The 20,909-nt window shown below is 37.0% G+C and overlaps 1 pseudogene; it reads left to right on the top strand.

The window, feature by feature from the left end:
- The first annotated feature begins 6,427 nt into the window (after window positions 1–6,427).
- The window catches only part of LOC114078402, a 23,538-nt pseudogene continuing 9,056 nt past the window's right edge, over window positions 6,428–20,909 (top strand).

Here is a 20,909-nt window from a genome sequence, read left to right as displayed (position 1 = left end):
ACGCCTGTGACGGTCCGTCCTGCCATTCCGTTACGAAGTTCAGAGAGTCGATTTCAGTACCCAAATTTCAGAATTCTAAGTGTTTTGGAACGAGACTCCCTCGACGGTCCGTCGTGCCCATGACGGTCCGTCGTGGGTTCCGTCGTCTCAGCCAGTTTTTCCAGAAATAAAATCTGCAGCTCAAAACGACTAAACAGGTCGTTACACTTAGATGGGGCTTGTCCCAGCATTTTCTAGTCAGTTAGAGGCTTATTTCATATATAGTTAGTGTCAGCTTAGTGTTGAGTTAATAGTTCCTTTGTATTAAACTCGTCAGTATTTCAAATATCCAGTTATAGAATATGGGTATTCCCTATCTTTTCATTTTAAACATGATTTAGCTTCCACATTCTATTTATTATCTTTAGTATGCTCATGATCATGCCAGCTGGATTAGCTTGGGAACTTGTGGTCCTAGGTCCCGTATCCGCGTCTCGAGGGTAACTTGGGGCGTGACAATTATATTTGAAATGACTTACACATCACGCTCCCATAGGTGATTTCTAACCGTGTCATTTTATAGCTACACTATTTGGTTAAATCTTCTAAACTTAGCAAACCATTAAAAATGTTAAGCTTCATTAAAGCATTTTCAAGCCTTAAAGCCTTAAATTTGTTCCTGAACATTGTCTTTATCATGAGAATGGATTAAGTTGATTCACAATGTTGAACTATTACTCACCACTTTGTTTTGTCCGTACTAAGTCTTGGAAATCTCCAGTCTATTAGATAGAGTTACCGCCATGATGAATTGTCTAAAGTCGTAAACTCATTCCCTTATATTATCTTTGAACTGCCTCTCTCACTAGGCCTTTCATTAGTGGATCTGACACATTATATTGCTTGTCTTCACATAGTCAATTGTAATAATTCCACTAGAGAGCAGTTGTTTTACTGTGTTATGTCTCTGTTGTATATGATGAGACTTCCCGTTGTACATAATGCTCCCTGCGCTACCTATTGATACTTTACTATCACAATGTATGCAAATAGGTCCCACAGTTTCGGGCTAGAATTGAATATCCTCTAGGAAATTCTAGAGCCATTTAACTTCTCCATCTGCCTTATCTAAAGTAATAAATTCAAATTTCATTGTGGAGCGAATGATATATGGTTGTTTGGTCGATTTCCAGGAGAGTTCACTTCTACCAAGTGTAAACACATAACTACTTGTGGATTTTACTTCATTTAAATCGGAGATCCAATTTGCATCACTATATGCTTCAATCATGGTAAAATATTTATCATAATGCAAACAATAGTGTTGTGTATGTTTTAGATACGCCAACACATGTTTCGTTTCCATCTAGTGAATTTTATTTAGATTACTAGTGAACCGACTGTACCAACCCTAAAAAAGTTAATAAGATAAATGCTTAAGGTGTCAAGAATGCTTGCAATTAGACCAAGAGTTCACACGGATTGATACGCATTGAACCAAACCTCAGAACCCTTACTACGGCCAAGCCAACTAACTCGGGGATTTAGTTGAGCTTGGAAAGGTTGGAATCAACCATGTAGGCTCTCGAAAACAAAGATTTAATCGAAAGAGTCTTTACCGGACTTAAAAGAGGAAAATTTAAGTTTTGAGGGTCCAGGGGTAAAATGGTCTTTTCCAGGCCAAGGGTAGTATCGTAATTACCCTAAGAAATCAATTAATTAATTAATTAATTTAATTAAAGAACCAATTAGGCTCGGTTGACTCGAAATGGTCCATTTCGCAAGGGTCACACCACCCGAGTTCGAGCCCCAATGGAAGCAACATATTGGTGATTTAATTATGTTTTATAATTTGATTTTTTAAGGGAATAATGGTCCTTTCATTAAGATAATTAAATCAGGTTTTTATTTATATTAACAAGGAGTCCTAGTTTGACTAATTCCCAAACTAAAACTCCTAATATTAGACTACTCTCTCACGATCTCTCTCTCACGTTTCATCATCTCTCTCACGTTGGTTTCTGCCAAAACAACTAAAAGAACAGAAATAATATCAAGAGTTCTTCACACTTTAAGAACTCACATGAAATTTTAAGAAAAACAAAGAAACCAAAAACGTTAAGGCCAAGAGAAGTTGTCCGTCGAGTGGTATGGACGTTGAGGAAGCTTGGAATGATTTTGGAGAGGGTTTTGGGCAGAAACCTCAACGTTGGAACAATAAAATAAGGTATGGATTAGTTCCCTCTTGGTCCCTTTCCCAAGAGACCCCTTAAGATTCTGTCATTCAGTCCGAAAACTAGGATTGTTTTCCCCGTTGCAAGTCCGTGTTACTAGCTCCCAATGATTCGTAGGTTGGGTATTGTTTGCTGGTAGATTTAGGTATGTGTGATGTTTTTGTGTTGACTGTGAATATGTTTATGTATGTAAAATCATGAAAATGACAATCAATGTGTCTTCGAATTTATGTGCAAGTGTGTGCAAGTATGTGACTTTGGCAAGGGTCTCGGCTTGATGCTCAAAATTTGATAAAGTTGTAGTTGTTGTTTTATGTGCATATATCCATGAAAAATCGTGATGTTCATTTAATAAAATGTGGCTGATTTAGTGACAATCTTTTAGCCAAATAAACTCATGAAATATGCTCCCAAAGATGTGTTAAAATGGTATATGAATACGCCCTAAGAACTAACATGAAAAGGTTGATAAAAGGAAGCTAAAAATAATGAATAAATTCCCAGCTTGGTGTACCTTAATTTCGTTCAAAAATATCGTTGGAAATCTGGAAATTTAATACATTTTAAAGATGTGAGGCTACCAGGATTTGAACCTATGACCTCACCCTTTGGCTACTAGAATTCACAAAAAAAGAAAAGAAAAGGGGGCTGGGGGAATCGAAACTGGGTCTGCTGGTTTAGGAAGAAGAGAACAAGAATTAAAATAAATAAATGGGAGGCATGGGAATTGAACCCACGGCCTCCAGGCAGCGAGTGAAGAAGAGAAATTAAAGAAAAGAGAATGGGAGGTGTAGGGATCGAACCCATGACCTCAAGTATGGAAAGGAAAAGGCAAAATTAATTAAAGAAATAAAGTGAGGCTATGGGGGTTCGATCCCACAACCTCACTGCCACACGTCTAACTTAGTGAATTTTTAATTAAAATAAAGATAGTAGGCTTTGGGGGTTCGAACCCACAACCTCACAGCCCCTAGCGAAATTAAAATTTAAATAAGGAGGTTGTGGGGGTTCGAACCCACAACCTCCCAATTTCGAGCGAAAATTAAGAATAAATAAAAGAGGCTGTGAGGATTTGACCCCAAAACCTCTTGGTTTAGGCGAAATTGGGCAACAAGATGATAATGAAAAATAAAAAGGGGTTGTGGGGGTTCGAACCCACAACCCTTAGGCCAACCTTAGAGGAAAACTAAAGATACAATATCATGGAGATTAAAAATAATATCAATGAAAAATGTAAATGTTATCCAAGTGATTCGAACTTGGGTTTCCTTGACAAACTTCGATATTGATACATAAGTCATATGTGAACAAAATATCCAAGAATAATGCCACCTACTTAGATCGAAATCAAGATCTTCACATATACACAAGATACATAAGTCTTGTACGACATAATCACAGGAATGTATTTGAATCACTTAACGAACTATGAATGAAGCCCCATGGCTTGTGTTTATAGACTCATAAGTCTAGCATACATTCAAAAGTAAGTGAACCTAAGATGTATGTAATGAAATTATGAATCCTAGAAGGGTTAAATATGAGTGTAATATACACTAAATGACCAAGTGCATTGGCATAAGATGAGATGAACAATGAAATGAGGAAATGAACAATGAAATGATGAAACCCTAGAAGGGTAAAGTAAGGGTGTGAAACATATTGAATGGCCAAGCGCATTGGCATATGATGAAATGATCATTCACATAATAAGAGGTGAGTAACTATGTGTGCTAATGACAATGAATGTGGTGACAACATGATATGAGGCTAATGTAATTTATGAGAGCAATCTCAAATAAGCATAAGTAAATGTTACCAAAACGCACTCACCTATAAGAGTGTAAGATAATGAAGAGACCAGTCTCTATGAACACTATAATGAAAGTAATGAGCTTAACACAGTTAATGCTAATGATGAGATGAGACATCATCTAATGAGCTATGATGTCCTCATACTAGAAGCCAGCTTCCTTGACATATGAGATGAATGTAATGGAACTTTATACTGAGTATCGATAGGCTAGCTATGAGCGGTGATGCCTTCTGTCGGGAAGGGCGGAGTTTCACATTACTCATATGAGATGAGACTGTCCGGCTTGCCGGGTATGGGTCTCCTTATATCTCCTAGTCTTCGAACCTACACAGCCAATATAGGGATCAAGCGGGGTTAAATTCCCATGTATTCTAGCATGTTATTGGTCAATTTGGCCGGTGATTCCACCTTTTTTTGGTGTGGGGAAGACACTGGATTTTATGATGCTCACATGATTAATATCAATTAAAGTTAAAGTTCCCAATGAATGAATGAGGCCAGCCTCAAATGATACACATAATGAAATGAATGATAACAAAGATGTTAGGATAGGATAATCAAAAGGTGAGTTAGATTCAAGTAATGACATTAGGTCATTCTTGGTCATTGCACAACGAACCTAATGAAAGTCTTCAACTACATCCTAGCTATTGCTGGTGTGTACACTGGCCTATGAATGAAATGAAATGGAGTACGTATGAATGAACGAAGCAGACTTTGTGTTTGCTAATAAAGACTCCCTAGTTGAGGAACCATCTGTTGAGACCTCATTTTTTGGGATGTTTTGATGTTATGTCCATGATTCCAAGGTATCATGGCATCTGAATGAATGATATTAAAGAAGTTATGTGCTACATGCAAAATGTGTTGTATGCTATATGATATGTGCTATGTGTAAATGTTATGTGTTGTGTGGAAATGTGAAAAGTATGATGATGTATGTTATTCTCATGGCATAACTTTCCTATTCCAAATCTGGATAGCTCACTGACATTCCTAATTCAAATTTGGAAAGCTCATTGACTTTCCTAATCCAAATTTGGAAGCTTTCTTAATCTCAATTTGGCAAGTCCACTGACTTGACTTCCAAAAATCATGTTGTTAGGAAAGAGCTGTTCTTTCTCATGCATGTCCATGGTGTGTTCTTGCATGTACCCATACTTAGTACAAGTGTGTACTAACCCTATACAAACTCTACTATTTTAAGTGCAGGCACAGGTGGACGATAGAGCTACAGGATCATCGTTGCATTTATTCGGACGTTCAGCATTCATCCGGTTTTGGTAGGTCCTCATACTTTCTAGGATGCTGCTGTTTTATATTCTAGCTTAGTTGTAGAGTTGAGCTAGTGGAGCATGTTCCACTAGCGTTTCTTTCCTGTTTTTATTCAGACCATGTATTGGTGCCATTTTTGCAATTATACACTTAATAAGAATTGAACTATTTCTTTCAGTTGCTTATCTTTAACTGTAAGATGGTTGATGGTGAACAATTACGTATTAATGAGAATATTTTTACAAGTATGTTAAGAAACAAAAAGTTTCAAATTTTCCATCAAAATTAACCTATGTAAAGTAAGAATGACGTAAGTAGGCTTGTCTGCAACCTCTGAAAGGTCAACGACGCCAGTCTCGTTTGGGGTCTAGATTCCAGTCGTGAAAAAGTTGGTATCAGAGCACTATGCTAAATTTTGAGGAATATAAGTTCACTTTAACTACATTGAGTAGTTTCTAAGTCATGGTAGTGAAGTGCACCACTATCCTGGATTATAGACTGCATGATGGGTAGGAAAATTTCCTTTCTTATCGTGATTTTCCTAATGTCTGAGTTCTTGGTGTTATGAGAGTGTCTAACATAAATCCTTGTTGTTTTTATGAGAATGAACACTAAGAGTGCGAATGGTCATAGGAGAGGAGGAGAAACTGTTGGGGGTAATCAGAATCTACCTCAGGCTCCAGCTGAAGGAGTGGCCATGCCAGTTAACCCGATTGAGTTGACTGATGCTGAGGTGAGGGCATCTCTGGCTCAGATGGCACAGGCCATTACGATGCAGGCTCAAGCTATGACTGCCCAAGTCAACCGGCAGGATGTTCCGAGAGAGAACCCACAGGTTCACAGCATGGCTGAGAGGTCGCGAGACTTCACGAGGAAGAACCCTCATATATTCACAAGGTCTAAGACATCAGAGGATCCTCAGAAGTTTGTGGACGAGGTACATAAGATTCTGGTGGCTATGGGGGCCACAGATACTGTGAAGGCTGAATTGGCTTCTTATTAGCTCAAGGATGTTGCACAGACTTGGTGCAAGATGTGGCAAGATAGCCGAGTTTTGGGTGGAGTGCCAGTCACTTGAGAGCTATTCAAGACAACATTTCTTGAGAGATTCTTCCGGATAGAGATGAGGGAAGCCAAGGTTAAGGAATTCATCAACCTTAAACAACGCTCTATTACAGTCAGAGAGTATTCCCTGAAGTTTGTTAAGCTATCAAGGTATGTTATATTCCTTAGTATTTAATTGCAAAAATGAGGAGAGTACTGAGCCTTGTTGAAATTATCCAGGTATGTTTCCTCCCTGGTTTCGAACAGCAAGGATGAGATAAGCAGGTTCCTCACGAGAATCAACGAAGACCTGGAGGAGGAGTGTCGGTTTGTGATGATCCATGATAATGTGGACCTTTCCAGGTTAATGGTGCATCTCCATCAGGTAGAGTACAACCGCAAGAAGAGAGGTGTTCGTGATGTTAAATCAGGAAGGACCTTGCCATGGAGGCCACATAAACAACTTTGGTGTCCATGAGCAGCCCAGGTTCAAGAAGGGGCAACAGACTTCTTGGAACTCTAACTCTCAGAGGATTACAACACCTAAGGAGGCAGACCTGAGCCCAATAAGGGAAATGGAGGTGAGATGCAGCGTTCTAAGAAGAACTGTGCTAAGTGTGGCCGATTTCACAGCGGAGAGTGCAGATAGGGAACTAATGCATGCTTTGGTTGCGGTAAGAGTGGGCACATGGTTAGAGAATGCCCACAGAACAGAGGTCAGGCTGGAGGTAATGCTCAGGCTAGGCCAAATCCACAGGGTGCAGCAGCAGCCGAGCCTCCTAAGAGGAACAGGTTCTATACCTTGAAGGGCAGGGAGGAGCAGGAGAAGTCCGCTGATGTGGTCACAGGTATGCTGCAAGTATTCTCAACTTCTTTTTATGCTTTATTTGATCCAGGGTCTACGCTTTACTTGTAACTTCTTTAATGGTGCTAACTTTTGAGATATTGCCTGAAGTTTTGCATGATTCTATAGTGGTTAGTAAATGTTTAGGAGAAAATGTAAGAAATGATAGAGTATACAAGGACTACCCAATAGTTGTAAGTGGTAAGACTATGTGTGCCAACTTGATTGAGTTACCCATCCATGATTTTGATGTTATTCTTGGCATGGACTTGCTTCATAGTTGATATGCTTGCTTGGACTGTCGTAGTAGAGTGGTGAGATTTCACTTCCCAAATGAAGAAGAGTTAGTTCGGGAGGGGTACAATTCGAGTCGTCCTAATCCCTTGATTTTAAATCTTAAGACCAATAAAATGATGTCCAAGGGGTTACTATGTCATCTTGTGAGTGTTAATGGTTTAGATCATGACATTCCTCCCATAGACTCAGTGCCTGTAGTGAATGAGTTCCTAGATGTGTTTCCTGAAGATTTGCCTGGAGTCCCTCCCCTTCGAGAGATTGACTTTTGTATCGACTTAGAACCCGATACTAAACCAATCTCAATTCCTCCTTATAGAATGGCTCCAGCAGAACTCCAAGAGTTGAATCTGCAATTGAAAGATCTCACTGCTAAGGGTTTTATTCAGCCGAGCATATACCCTTGGGGCTCTCCAGTGTTGTTTGTAAATAAGAAATATGGGACCCTGAGAATGTGTATCGATTGTCGGCAGCTCAACAAAGTCACTATCAAGAACAAGTATCCACTTCCCAGAATAGATGACTTGTTTGACCAAATCCAAGGGTCTAGCTTTTTTTCGAAAACTGATCTTTGTTGAGGGTACCATCAACTTAGGGTTAGGGATGGAGATATCCCAAAGACATCTTTTCGTACCCGCTATGGTAACTATGAGTTTCTAGTCATGTCATTTGGTCTCACGAATGCACCTGCTGAATTTATGGATCTCATGAACAGGGTCTTCCGTGAATACTTTGACTTTTTCGTCATAGTATTCATTGATGACATTCTCATCTACTCTAAGAACAAGGAAGAGCATGAACAACATTTGAGATTAACCTTGCAGGTATTTAGACGACATCAGTTGTATGCCAAATTCATCAAGTGTGAATTCTGGCTGAGATCAGTGACCTTCCTAGGTCATGTTGTGTCCGATCAAGGTGTAGAGGTTGATCCCAGGAAGACTGAACCTGTTAAGAACTAGCCAAAGCCCCATACTCTTACTGACATTTGTGGCTTTCTGGGATTTCCTTGTTATTAACGCAGGTTTCTGGAGGGATTTTCTTCCATTGCTGCCCCACTGACAGCTTTGACGAAGAAGAAAGCCAAGTTTGAATGGATGGAGACTTGTGAGAAGTGTTTCCAGGATCTCAAGGACAAACTCACTTCAGCCCCGGTGCTTACTCTGCCTAAGTGTGGTGAGAATTACACTGTCTATTGTGATGCATCTAGGGTTGGTATGGGTTGTGTTCTTATGCAGGTTGGTAAGGTGATAGCCTATGCTTCCAGACAGCTCAAGGTTCATGAGAACAATTATCCCACTCATGACCTGGAGTTGGCAGCTGTGGTGTTTGCACGTTGTGGAGGCATTATTTGTATGGAGTGCATGTGGGTGTGTTCACAGATCATAAGAGTCTCCAGTACATGTTCACACAGAGGAAGTTGAATCCACGTCAGCGGAGATGGTTGGAGCTGTTGAAGGATTATGACATGAATGTGCACTACCATCCAGGTAAGGCTAATTTTGTGGCTGATGCTTTGGGCAGGATGAGAATGGGGAGTACAGCCCACGTTGAGGACGAGAAGAAGAAGTTGGAAAAAGAGGTACACAGACTTGCAAGACCTGGTGTGCGATTGGTTGACTCTACTAGTGGGGGTGTTTCAGTTCATCCTAGTTCTGAATCATCCTTGGTAGTTGAATTCAAGAAGGGTCAGCATCTTGATCTTGTGTTGATGGAGCTGAAGGACTCAGTGTTGTTAAAAATGAATGAGTCTTTCGCTTTGGGAAGTGATGGAATACTTAGGTATCAGGACATGCTATGTGTACCAGATGTGGATGATTTGCAAACCAGGATTGTGGATATTCCATACATCAAGGTTCCACCAAGATGTATCATAATCTTAAGTAGAGCTATTGGTGGGATGGCATGAAGAAGGACATTGCAGAATATGTGGCTAAGTGTCTTAATTGTCAGCAAGTTAAGGCAGAGCATCTTAAGCCTGGTGGTCTGACTCATATTATTGAGGTTCCGACTTGGAAGTGGGAAGCCATTAATATGGACTTTGTGGTTGGTCTTCCGAGGACTAGGAGGCAGCATGACTCCATATGGGTTATTGTGGACAGGTTGACTAAGTCTGCTTACTTTATCCCTATGAAGTCTACATACAGAGCCGAGAAATATGCGAGATTTTATATTGATGAGATTGTGAAGTGGCATGTGATTACTTTGTCTATCATTTCAGATAAAGGAGCTCAGTTTACTTCACATTTCTAGAGATCTTTCCAGAAAACCTTGGGCACGAAGGTAAAGCTTAGTACCGCCTTTCATCCTCAGACTGACGGGCAGACAGAGCGCACCATCCAGACATTGGAGGACATGTTGAGGGCGTGTGTAATTCACTTCAGAGGTAGCTGGGATGACCATCTGCCTTTGATAGAGTTTTTTATAATAATAGTTGTCACTCCAGCATTGGAATGGCACTGTTTGAGGCACTGTATGGTGGGAGGTGTAGATCTCCAGTTGGGTGGTTCGAAGTTGGAAATTCATCCATTTTGGGTCTAGATATCATTCATGAGGCCTTAGAGAAGGTTAGAGTGATTAGGGACAGGTTGGCTACTGCTTATAGTCGGCAGAAGTCATTTGCAGACAATAGAAAATGGCCCTTAGAATTTGATGTTGGTGACCAGGTTTACGTGAAGATATCACCTATGAAAGAGGTTATGAGATTTGGTAGAAAAGGGAAGCTGAGTTCGAGGTATGTTGGGCCATATGAGATCCTATAACGTGTGGGTGAGGTGGCCTATGAGTTAGCATTGCCTGCGGAGGTAGCTTCTGTCTATCCAGTCCTTCATGTCTCTATGTTGAAGAAGTGCCTAGGTGATACAACATTGATTCTACCTGTGGAAGGTTTGGGGGTTGATGAAGACTTGTCTTATGAGGAGGTACCTGTTGAGATCTTAGAAAGACAGGTCAAGCGGATGAGGAACAAGGAGATTGCCACAGTGAAGATATTGTGGAGAAATCATCTTGTTGAGGGTGCTACGTGGGAGGCTGAGGCCGACATGAGATCCCGCTACCCTTATTTTTTCAGCTCTTGAGGTTAGCCATCCTACTTTCAAGTCTATGTTTCCTTATCTCTCCGTATTTTGTTGTTATTGCTTGATTGTGCATAGTGATTATGTTATGATCTGATTGACATTACGATGGGTAGTGGTAGTGTCATTCGAGGATGAATGTTCCTAAGGGGTGGATAATGTAACAACCCTAAAAAAATGAATAAGATAAATCATTAATGTGTCAAGAATGCTTGCGATTAGACCTAGGGTTTACACGGATTGATACGCGTAGAACAAGACCTTAGAACCCTTACTACTGCCAAGCCAACTAACTTGGGGAGTTAGTTGAGCTTGGAAAGGTTGGAACCAACCATGTAGGGCTCTCGAAAATGAAGATTTAATTGAAAGAGTCTTTACCGGACTTAAAAGAGGAAATTTTTAGTTTGAGGGTCCAAGGGTAAAATGGTCTTTTCCAGACCAAGGGTAATATCGTAATTACCCTAAGGAATTAATTAATTAATTAGTTAATTTAATTGAAGAACCAATTAGGCTCGGGTTTAACCAAAATGGTCCATTTTGCAAGGGTCACTCCACCCGAGTTCGAGCCCCAATGGAAGCAACATAGTGGTGATTTAATTATGTTTATAATCTGATTTTTTCAGGGCATAATGGTCCTCTCACTAATCTAATTAAATCAGGTTTTTATTTAAATTAATAAGGAGTCCTAGTCTGACTAATTCCCAAACTAAAACTCCTAATATTAGACTACTCTCTCACGATCTCTCTCTCACGTTTTATCATCACTCTCACGTTGATTTCTGCCAAAACAACTAAAAGAACAGAAATAATATTAACAGTTCTTCACACTTGAAAAACTCACATAAAATTTTAACAAAAACAAAGTAACCAAAAACGTTAAGGCAAAGAGAAGTTGTCCGTCGAGTGGTGTGGACGTTGAGGAAGCTTGGACTGATTTTTGATAGGGTTTTGGGCAGCAACTTCAACGTTTGAACAATAAAATAAGGTATGGCTTACTTCCCTCTTGGTCCCTTTCCCAAGATACCCCTTAAGATTCAGTCATTCAGTCCAAAAACTTGGATTATTTTCCCCGTTGCATGTCCTTGTCACTAGCTTCCAATGATTCGTAGGTTGGGTATGTATGCTGGTAGATTTATGTATGTGTGATGTTTCTGTTTTGAATGTGAATATGTTTGTGTACGTGAAATCATGAAACTGACAATCAATGTGTGTTCGAAGTTATGTGCAAGTGTGTGCAAGTATGTGACTTTGGCAAGGGTCTTGGCTTGATGCTCAAAATTTGATAAAGTTGTAGTTGTTGTTTTATGTGCATAAATCCATGAAAAATCGTGATGTTCATTTAAGGAAATGTGGCTTATTTAGTGACAATATTTTAGCCAATAAACTCATGAAAGATGCGCCAAAAGATGTGTTAAAATGGTTTATGAATACGCCCTAAGAACTAACATGAAAAGGTTGATGAAAGGAAACTAAAAATAATGAATAAATTTCCGGCTTGGTGTACCTTAATTTCGTTCCAAAAGAAGGTTCGAAATCTTGAAATTTAATACATTTTGAAGAGGTGAGGACACTAGGATTCGAACCTGTGACCTCACCTTTTGGCTAATGGAATTCGCGAAAAAAGAAAAAGAAAAGGGGCTGGGGGAATCGAAACTGGGTCTGCTTGTTTAGGAAGAAGAGAACAAGAATTTTTTTTAAAAAATGGGAGGCGTGGGAATCGAACCCACGACCTCCAGGCAGCGAGTGAACAAGAGAAATTAAAAAAAATAGAATGGAAGGTGTCGGAATCGAACCCACGACCTTAAGGCTGGAAAGGAGAAGGCGAAATTAATTAAAGAAATAAAGTGAGGTTGTAGGGGTTCGATCCCACAACCTCACTGCCACACGTCTAACTTAGTAAATTTTTAATTAAAATAAAGATAGGAGGTTGTGGGTGTTGGAACCCACAACCTCACAGCCCCTAGCGGAATTAAAATTTTAATAAGGATTCTGTGGGGGTTCGAACCCACAAACTCCCAATTCCCTGCAAAAATTAAGAATAAATAAAAGAGGCTGTGGGGGTTTGATCCCACAACCTCTTGGTTTAGGCAAAATTGGGCAACAAGATGATAATGCAAAATAAAAAGGGGTTGTGGGGGTTCTAACCCACAACCCTTCGACCAACCTAAAAGGAAAACCAAGTAGAAAACTAAAGATACAATGTTAATGATGGGGTTCAATCTAGACTCCCAATATCATGGAGATTAAAAGTAAAATCAATGAAATATGTAAATGTTATCCAAGGATTCGAACTTGGGTTTCCTTGCCCAAACTTCCGTATTGATACATAAGTCATACGGGAACAAAATATCCAAGAATAATGCCACCTACTTAGATCGAAATCAAGATCTTGGCATATATATACAAAATACATAAGTATTGTACTACATAATAATAAGAATGTATGAATCACTTAACGAACTATGAATGAAGCCCCATGGCTTGTGTGTATAGACTCATAAGTCTAGCATACGTTCAAAAGTAAGTGAACCTAAGATGTATATAATGAAATGATGAACCCTAGAAGGGTTAAGTATGAGTGTAAGATACACTAAAAGGCCAAGTGCATTGGCATAAGATGAGATGAACAGTGAAATGAGAAAATGAACAATGAAATGATGAAACCCTAGAAGGGTTAAGTAAGGGTGTGAAACACACTAAATGGCCAAGCGCATTGGCATATGATGAAATGACATTCACGTAATAAGAGGTGAGTAAGTATGAAAATCAAAGGTTCTAATGATAATGAATGTGGTGACAACATGATATGAGGCTAATGCAAATAATGAGAACAATCACAAATGAGTCTAAGTAAATGTTACCAAAACGTACTCACCTAATGGAGTATAAGATAATGAGGAGACCAGTCCTTACGAACACACTAATGAAAGTATAAAGCTTAACACACTTATTATTAATGATGAGATGAGAAATCATCTAATGAGCTATGATGTCCTCATACTAGAAGCAAGCTTCCATTACATATGAGATAAATATAATGAAACTTTATACTGAGCACCGATAGGCTAGCTATGAGCGGCGATGCCTTCTCTCGGGAAGGGCAGAGGTTTACGTAACTCTCATGAGATGAGACTGTCTGGCTTGCCGGGTATGGGTGTCCTTATATCTCCTAGTTTTCGAACCTATACAGCCAATATAGGGATCTGGCGGGGATAAATTCTCATGTACGCTAGCATGTTATTGGTCACTTTGGCCGGTGATTCCACCTCTTTTCGGTGTGGGGAAGACACTGGATTTCATGATGCTCACATGATCTATGTCCGTTAAAGTTAAAGTTCCCAATGAATGAATGAGGCCAACCTCAAATAATGCACAAAATGAAATGAATGATACCAAAGGTGTTAGGATAGGATAATCAAATGGTGAGTTAGATTCAAGTAATGACATTAGGTCATTCTTGGTCATTGCACAACGAACCTAATGAAAGTCTTAAACTACATCCTAGGTATAACTGGTGTATACACTGGCCTATGAATTAACTAAAATGGAGTACGTATGAATGAACAAAGTAGACTGTGTGTTTGCTAATGAAGACTCCCTAGTTGAGGCACCATCTGTTGAGCCCTCATTTTTGGGATGTGTTGATGTTAAGTCCATGATTCCAAGGTCTCATGGCATATGAATGAATGATATTAAAGAAGTTATGTGTTACATGCAAAATGTGTTGTATGCTATATGATATGTGCTATGTGTAAATGTTATGTGTTGTATGCAAATGTGAAAAGTATGATGATATATGTTATTCTCATGGCATAACTTTCGTATTCCAATTCTGGAAAGCTCACTGACTTTCCTAATTCAAATTTGGAAAGCTTATTGACTTTCCTAATCCAAATTTGGGAACTTTCCTAATCTCAATTTTGCAAGTCCACTGACTTGACTTCCAAAAATCATGTTGTTAGGAAAGAGATATTATTTATCATGCATGTCCTTGGTGTGTGCTTGAATATACCCATACTTAGAACAAGTGTGTACTAACCCTATACAAACTCTACTATTTTAGGTGCAGGCACAGGTTGACGATATAGCTCCAGGATCATCGCTGTAGTTATCCGGACGTTCAGCATTCATCCGGTTTCGGTAGGTCCTCATGCTTCAGAGTTGAGCTAGTGGAGCATGTTCCACTAGCGTTTCTTTCCTGTTTTTATTTAGACTACGTGTTGGTGCCATTTTGGCAATTATACACTTAATATAAGAATTGAACTATTTCTTTTAGTTGCTTATCTCTTAATGTTAGATGGTTGATGGTGAACAATTATGTATTAATGAGAATGTTTTTATAAGTATGTTAAGAAACAAAAGGTTTCAAATTTTCCGCCAACATTAACCTATGTAAAGTAAGAATGACGTAAGTAGGCTTGTCTGCGACCTCTGAGAGGTCAACGACGCCGGTCTCGTCCGGGGTCTAGATTCCAGTCGTGACACCGACTCAGTTTTCTAATCGCACATGCTATATCTGGTCGCATACAATTCATAATATACATCAAACTTCCCAACACTCTGGCATATCCAATTGAGAGTCACTTTCACCTACTTTTGTAATGTAAAGCTTAAATAAATTGGAGTTTTGATAACATTTACATTCAAGTACTTCAACTTATCCAATACTCTTTCAATATAATGGAATTGAGATAATGCTAGTCTGTAAGGAGTTTTGAGAATCGATCATTTTTCAAAGCCGAAGCTTAAGCTTGATGTGTCGTGATTTCACAGACATTTCTAATGCATTTCACTTAAGAGTTGTGTCAGCCTATAGCCTTTATGTAGTGATTTTAACAAGTTTGGTGTTGTGGTTTGCATGAAAAATGTTCAGGTGGCAAGAGAAGAAAACAACTGAAAAATATTGCAGAAGCAGACTATGGATGCAATCGGTGGTGCATCGTTCAATCGATAGACCGTAGGTGGTGATCGTAGATGAGCAGCTCACGACCTTGGAGGAAAATCAAGGAAGTCTGAAAAAATGTGGAACTACGAGAGGCAACGACGGTACATTGATATCGATGGACCGTACTGGTGAACCGTCGTTTTGTTCAGAAAAGGTTCCAATATCTGATTTTGGAAGATTCTAAGTGTAGAGTTATGGAGGGGCATCGACGGACCGTAGATGGATCGATGGACCATGTTGTTGGTCCATCATTTGATTCAGAGAGGGTGCCATCCGATGAGAGAAATATATTATAAGTCTTGACTGACAGAATCGATGGTCCGTCAGTTGGTCTGTAGATTGATGTCGCATCACCTGAACAAACTTTCCTTATTTTAATTCCTTTTTTATTAGGACTACGTTTTCTATATATAGGGTATTAAAACCTCATTTTTGGGGTTAGCTACTATTACTTTTGTTCTACTTTGTGTATTGGAATTGGTTGTTGCAACTTTAGCAATTAATTGATTTCCGGATTTGGTTTGAAGATTTTTTCTTACAATTTCAAGTTAGATTTCTGGGTTTATTCTTCTTGTTGAGTAAGTTCATGATTTCTTCATCTAAAAATATGAATTGTAATCTTGCTACCATGGGTAACTAAATTCATAATTAGGGTTGTGGGAACCATGGGTAATTAACAAAGTAATTCTAGTAATTAATCAATTCTTGAATAGCGTTTTGCATGCATTGATAATTCTTTCTTTTAAAGGTCTTTTTAGCGAGTGCACGCGTTAGAACTCGCGTTGTTGATACTTTTTGGACAAAGGAGGTAGTTAAAAAGAAAAAAATTATCAACATAGATTTAGTGTGACACCATTTAATAGGCTAGTATCGATTGGTGCGAAGTAATAACTAAGTCATACATCGATTATAATGTCTAATATGAGGCAATGGTTAGGGTTAGTAAATTATACATACGTAGCTAGACCAAGGTGCAGGATGAAATTCTCTATATGCCGGACCAAGGATTTAGAGATACCTAACTTATCACTTTACATGTAATACACTAGGAAAGAATTGTTATTGCTAGGAATGTTGCGTTATAAACCTGTGGGGAACACATATACCATAGTTACTCTCTCATCTTGATAAAACCAAGGTTTATTTTTGTTTAACTGCTAATTATACTGTTAAAAGAATTTGTTTCACAAACCCCCCTTAGTTACTAGCTCTGGAAAGACATTGCTAAATCGATATACTTGTGAGTTAAAGCTAAGTCTAAACAATTTTCCTTGTAGGATCGACCCCAACCTACTACTTGGGTTCTCTACTTGATAACGGTCACTTATTCTTTTGGGAGGTATAATTAGAGCGTATCAAAACCGAGTCTAGCGAGCGAGTGACGACAGTGTGAGGGAGGTCCCTCTTTCCAACCTTTTTAACAATTAATAGAAGGGTTTATCTATTTAAACTCTTCTGCTTTTCTTTCCACCAACGATGAGGGAGAAATTCCTTTTTACTAAAGCATAAGAGGACTTTTCAAGTTCCTCTCTTTCCATCTTCCCTCCATTTCCCATTTACTCTTGCCATATACCGAACACAAAAGGCTCAGCTAGAGGGAACAAATGAGACCACACCACAAAGGAACATTGATGCACACATAACTGCCACAAATGTTCTCTTACAGGATGTAGCTGAAGAGGGAATTCGAACTCAACAAGACCAAGATATGTCTTTGAATAACGATCTTGGTCATAAAGTCAAGGCTAATAAGAAGGATATTCACTAAAAAAACCCTTTATTGCCAATAGATTTTACTAACAACTTAAGTTGGTTAGTATTCTACTAACAAATGACCGACATATTTCTAACCGAATAATATTTTAAAACTAAACAACAAAATTCTAACTGATTACCAATATAAATCTTATTAACTAAGTATTTTAATTGGTAAATACAGCTGGAAAAATGGTGCCAAATTTAGCAACCTTTTATTAATGGATTACCAACTGAAATATTACTAACGCATACCTTTTGTTGGTAATATTACCAACGAAGTACATATCGGTTAGTAAATAGGAAAAAAAAATTATTCATACGATTTATTAACATATTACCAATGAATTACTAACCAAACATTTACCAACGACAAGATTGTGTTGCTAAATTTACCAACCAAATATGAATGTGTTGGTAAATTAGTAACGAAATATAATTTGTTGGTAAACTTGCCAACCAATATCAAATTAGTTAAAAAAAATTCCGACGAATAAAGATTGTAGCTAGTAAATTACTAACATCATTAAAATAGTTTGTAATACACCAACCGATCACTAATCCATTGGTAAAATTTACCAACATACTAATTATTAGTTGGTAATATTACATATGAATGTTTAGTTGAATACTAACTATTACCAACTCTAACAAAATTTATTGGTAAATTATTAATTACTAACTTATATTTTAATAGTTTGTAAATTATTTATTGGAGTTTATTCTTTTGGTAATCATTGTTTAGTGTTGACACTTTCATATTTAATTTATGTCATTAGGCGCTTTAACCTTTAAATTTTAACCAAAACTTGACTTTGTTGAATATTTTTGGTAAACATGCTCAGATTAGAACTCTGTCTGTATCATTAGTTTCGAAAGATCATTTTTTTAATCTCACGGGAAGGTTGATTCATGTTTTGAGGCTTTCATTTTTGTTTTTGCCGTTATGCATTTTAAATTTTATGTTTAGGCCAAAATTTTACTTTGGTCTATATTTTTGTGAACATGCTCAGATAAGAATTTTGTTAGCGTAAGTAACTCCAAAGGTCATTTTTTATTTAGTAGGATGACTGGTTTGGGTTTTGAGGCTTTCATTTTTACTGTGTGCTGTTAGGTGTTTAACATATAAATTTTAGCAAAAATTTAACTTTGGTCAATATATTTGATAACAAACCCATATAAGACAGTTAGATGCGAAAAATCATTTTTGATGTAATAAGATACAGGGTTCAGATTTTGAGGCTTCCGTTTTTAGCTTATGTCGTTAGGCATTTTAGGTTTTAAGATTTGGCCAAAATTTCACTTTTGTCAATATTTTTGGTAATTTCGCTTGAATTGAAATTTTATTACCGCAGTTAGCCATATAAGTTCCGTTTTAATCCGTAGGATGGTTGGTTTGGGATTTGAGATTTATTTTCAGTTTGTGTCGTTAAGCGTTTTACCTTTTAACTTTTGGCTAAAATTTGAAATAGATCAATTTTGTTGGGAAACATGCTCAAATTTGAATTTTGTCAACGCGGTTAACTATGAAAGATCATTTTTCTCTTTATAGGATGGTTGGTTTGGATTTTGAGGTTTTCATATTCAGTTTGTATCGTTGGGCGATTAAACTTTTAAGTTTTGGCAAAAGTTTGATTTTGCTTAAATTTTTTTGTAAATGTGCTCTGATGAAAATTCTGCCAGTTCAATTAGCTTGGAAAGGTCATTTTCATATTTAACAAGATGGTTGTTTTAGTTTTGAGACTTCCATTTTCAGTTTGTGTTGTAATGCATTTTAACTTTTGGCCAAAATTTATACTTGATCAATATTTTTTGTAAACGTGCTTGAATTAAATTTTTTGATATAATGATATCTGTCATATTGAGTTTAATTTAACTTGTTATCATAGATTTTGAATTGTTTCATTCAAATACAATTTATAAAATTGATTAATATTTTTGGATTTATATTCTTGCTCTTAGATTTTTAAATGTAATAGATTAATAAATATTTTACTATTGAATAATTATTCAGTTAATAATATTTTGGACAGATTGTCAATCAATTACTAAGCTAACATTGAACTTGAATGATATATTACCAATAAACTAACAATCAATTAGTAAATTTATTAGAAAAATAAATACTCATACTAAAGTATTTTAAATTTATTACAAATAAGGGTTGTGGTGTAGTGGTAAGTACTCCTGCATCTTTAACCAAGAGCTCTTAGGTCGATTCCTGTTGGTTACATAATCATATTTGTTAGGGAGTGTTTTACCATCCAATGTGAGACTTTTCAGTATGAGTTCAGCTCCAATGTGGATATCAAACACCGGATGGAAAATATAATTAAAGATTAAAAAAAATTAAAATTTATTGGCAAATTACCAACACAACTTTTTGTTACTAAAGTTACCATCCAATTAACAATGTATGAATCAATAAATGAAGAAAAGAATTTACTAACTTCTTTCCAATTCGTTAGTAAAGGTACTAACGATATACTAACCAAAACTTAGTTGGTAAATTTACCAACAAAAATATCAGGGCTATATTTCAAAATTTTATAACATCTTTGGGTGTTTACCAACTGATTTTTGGATGGTAAGTTTACCAACAAACTAAAATCAGTTGTTAATATTTACCAACGAACTTTTTATCAACAAATTAATGTAAGTTGTCATTTGGTTAGTAACTAAGTTTTCCAACCGATTTAATCAATTTATCAACGAATCTTTTTGTTGATAATTGAGGTTCCTTTCATAGTGATTGAAGGAACCGTGCTACTCAAACGAAGGGATCAAGTTCATTTAATTTCTCTTTCTCCATTTCTTGAAGTTATGTTATGTTATTTCAAGACAATTAACATCAATTTCAACCCAAATGTCATCTTAGAGTCAAAAATAAAATTGTCGCCTCTTCCTGGATCTTTTATTTCTTCAACAACATCTTTATTGTTTCACATATAAGTAAGAGTTTCTATTCTTGGAATATTTCTAGAGAGTTAATCGCTTTTTATGCCCATATTTTATGGCTTTTAAATAAACCCTATTAAAGTGCTAGGGAATTATTGAGGTATGTTGTTTCAAAATATAGGTCCTTTTTTGTCAGAATAATTTGTTATCTTCGTTAGATATCGCATACTTTACTCCCTTTAAGACATGTTTTTTTCTCTATTTAGTTCTCGTTAATAATATATTTATTAATTTTCATTTAACATATATATGATATCACTTGGAAAAAACTTTTGTCCTTTTAATGTTGTAAAGTTACACAGATGAAGTATTTAAAAGGACCTTGGGAGCAGCAGTATAATGAAGAATGAATTTCTAGAAAGATTTTAAAATATTATTTTGCTATTATTTCAAATTTATCTTTCTCCTCCTATATATTTTATTTGAGTACCAAAGTATCAATAACGAAAAATTGTGAAATTTGGGCTTGGACAAGTAGATTATGCCTCAAATTTTTTTTAAACACATTTTTAACTTATATTGATTTTTCAAAAACTTTCACATTACGATTTTTCAATAAAGGAGTGTATGCTAACCATGCTATTCTAAAATTCTATATTTTTCCTGTAAAAGAAATAGAAAAAGTGATGCTTCATAGCTTCAACAAATCATCAATCAATATTAACAAAAAACTTATATCAACAAACATATA

This window comes from Solanum pennellii, chromosome 8 (assembly GCF_001406875.1).
Source record: "Solanum pennellii chromosome 8, SPENNV200".
Classification (NCBI taxonomy): domain Eukaryota; kingdom Viridiplantae; phylum Streptophyta; class Magnoliopsida; order Solanales; family Solanaceae; genus Solanum; species Solanum pennellii.
This window is presented reverse-complemented; position numbering and strand designations above follow the sequence as displayed.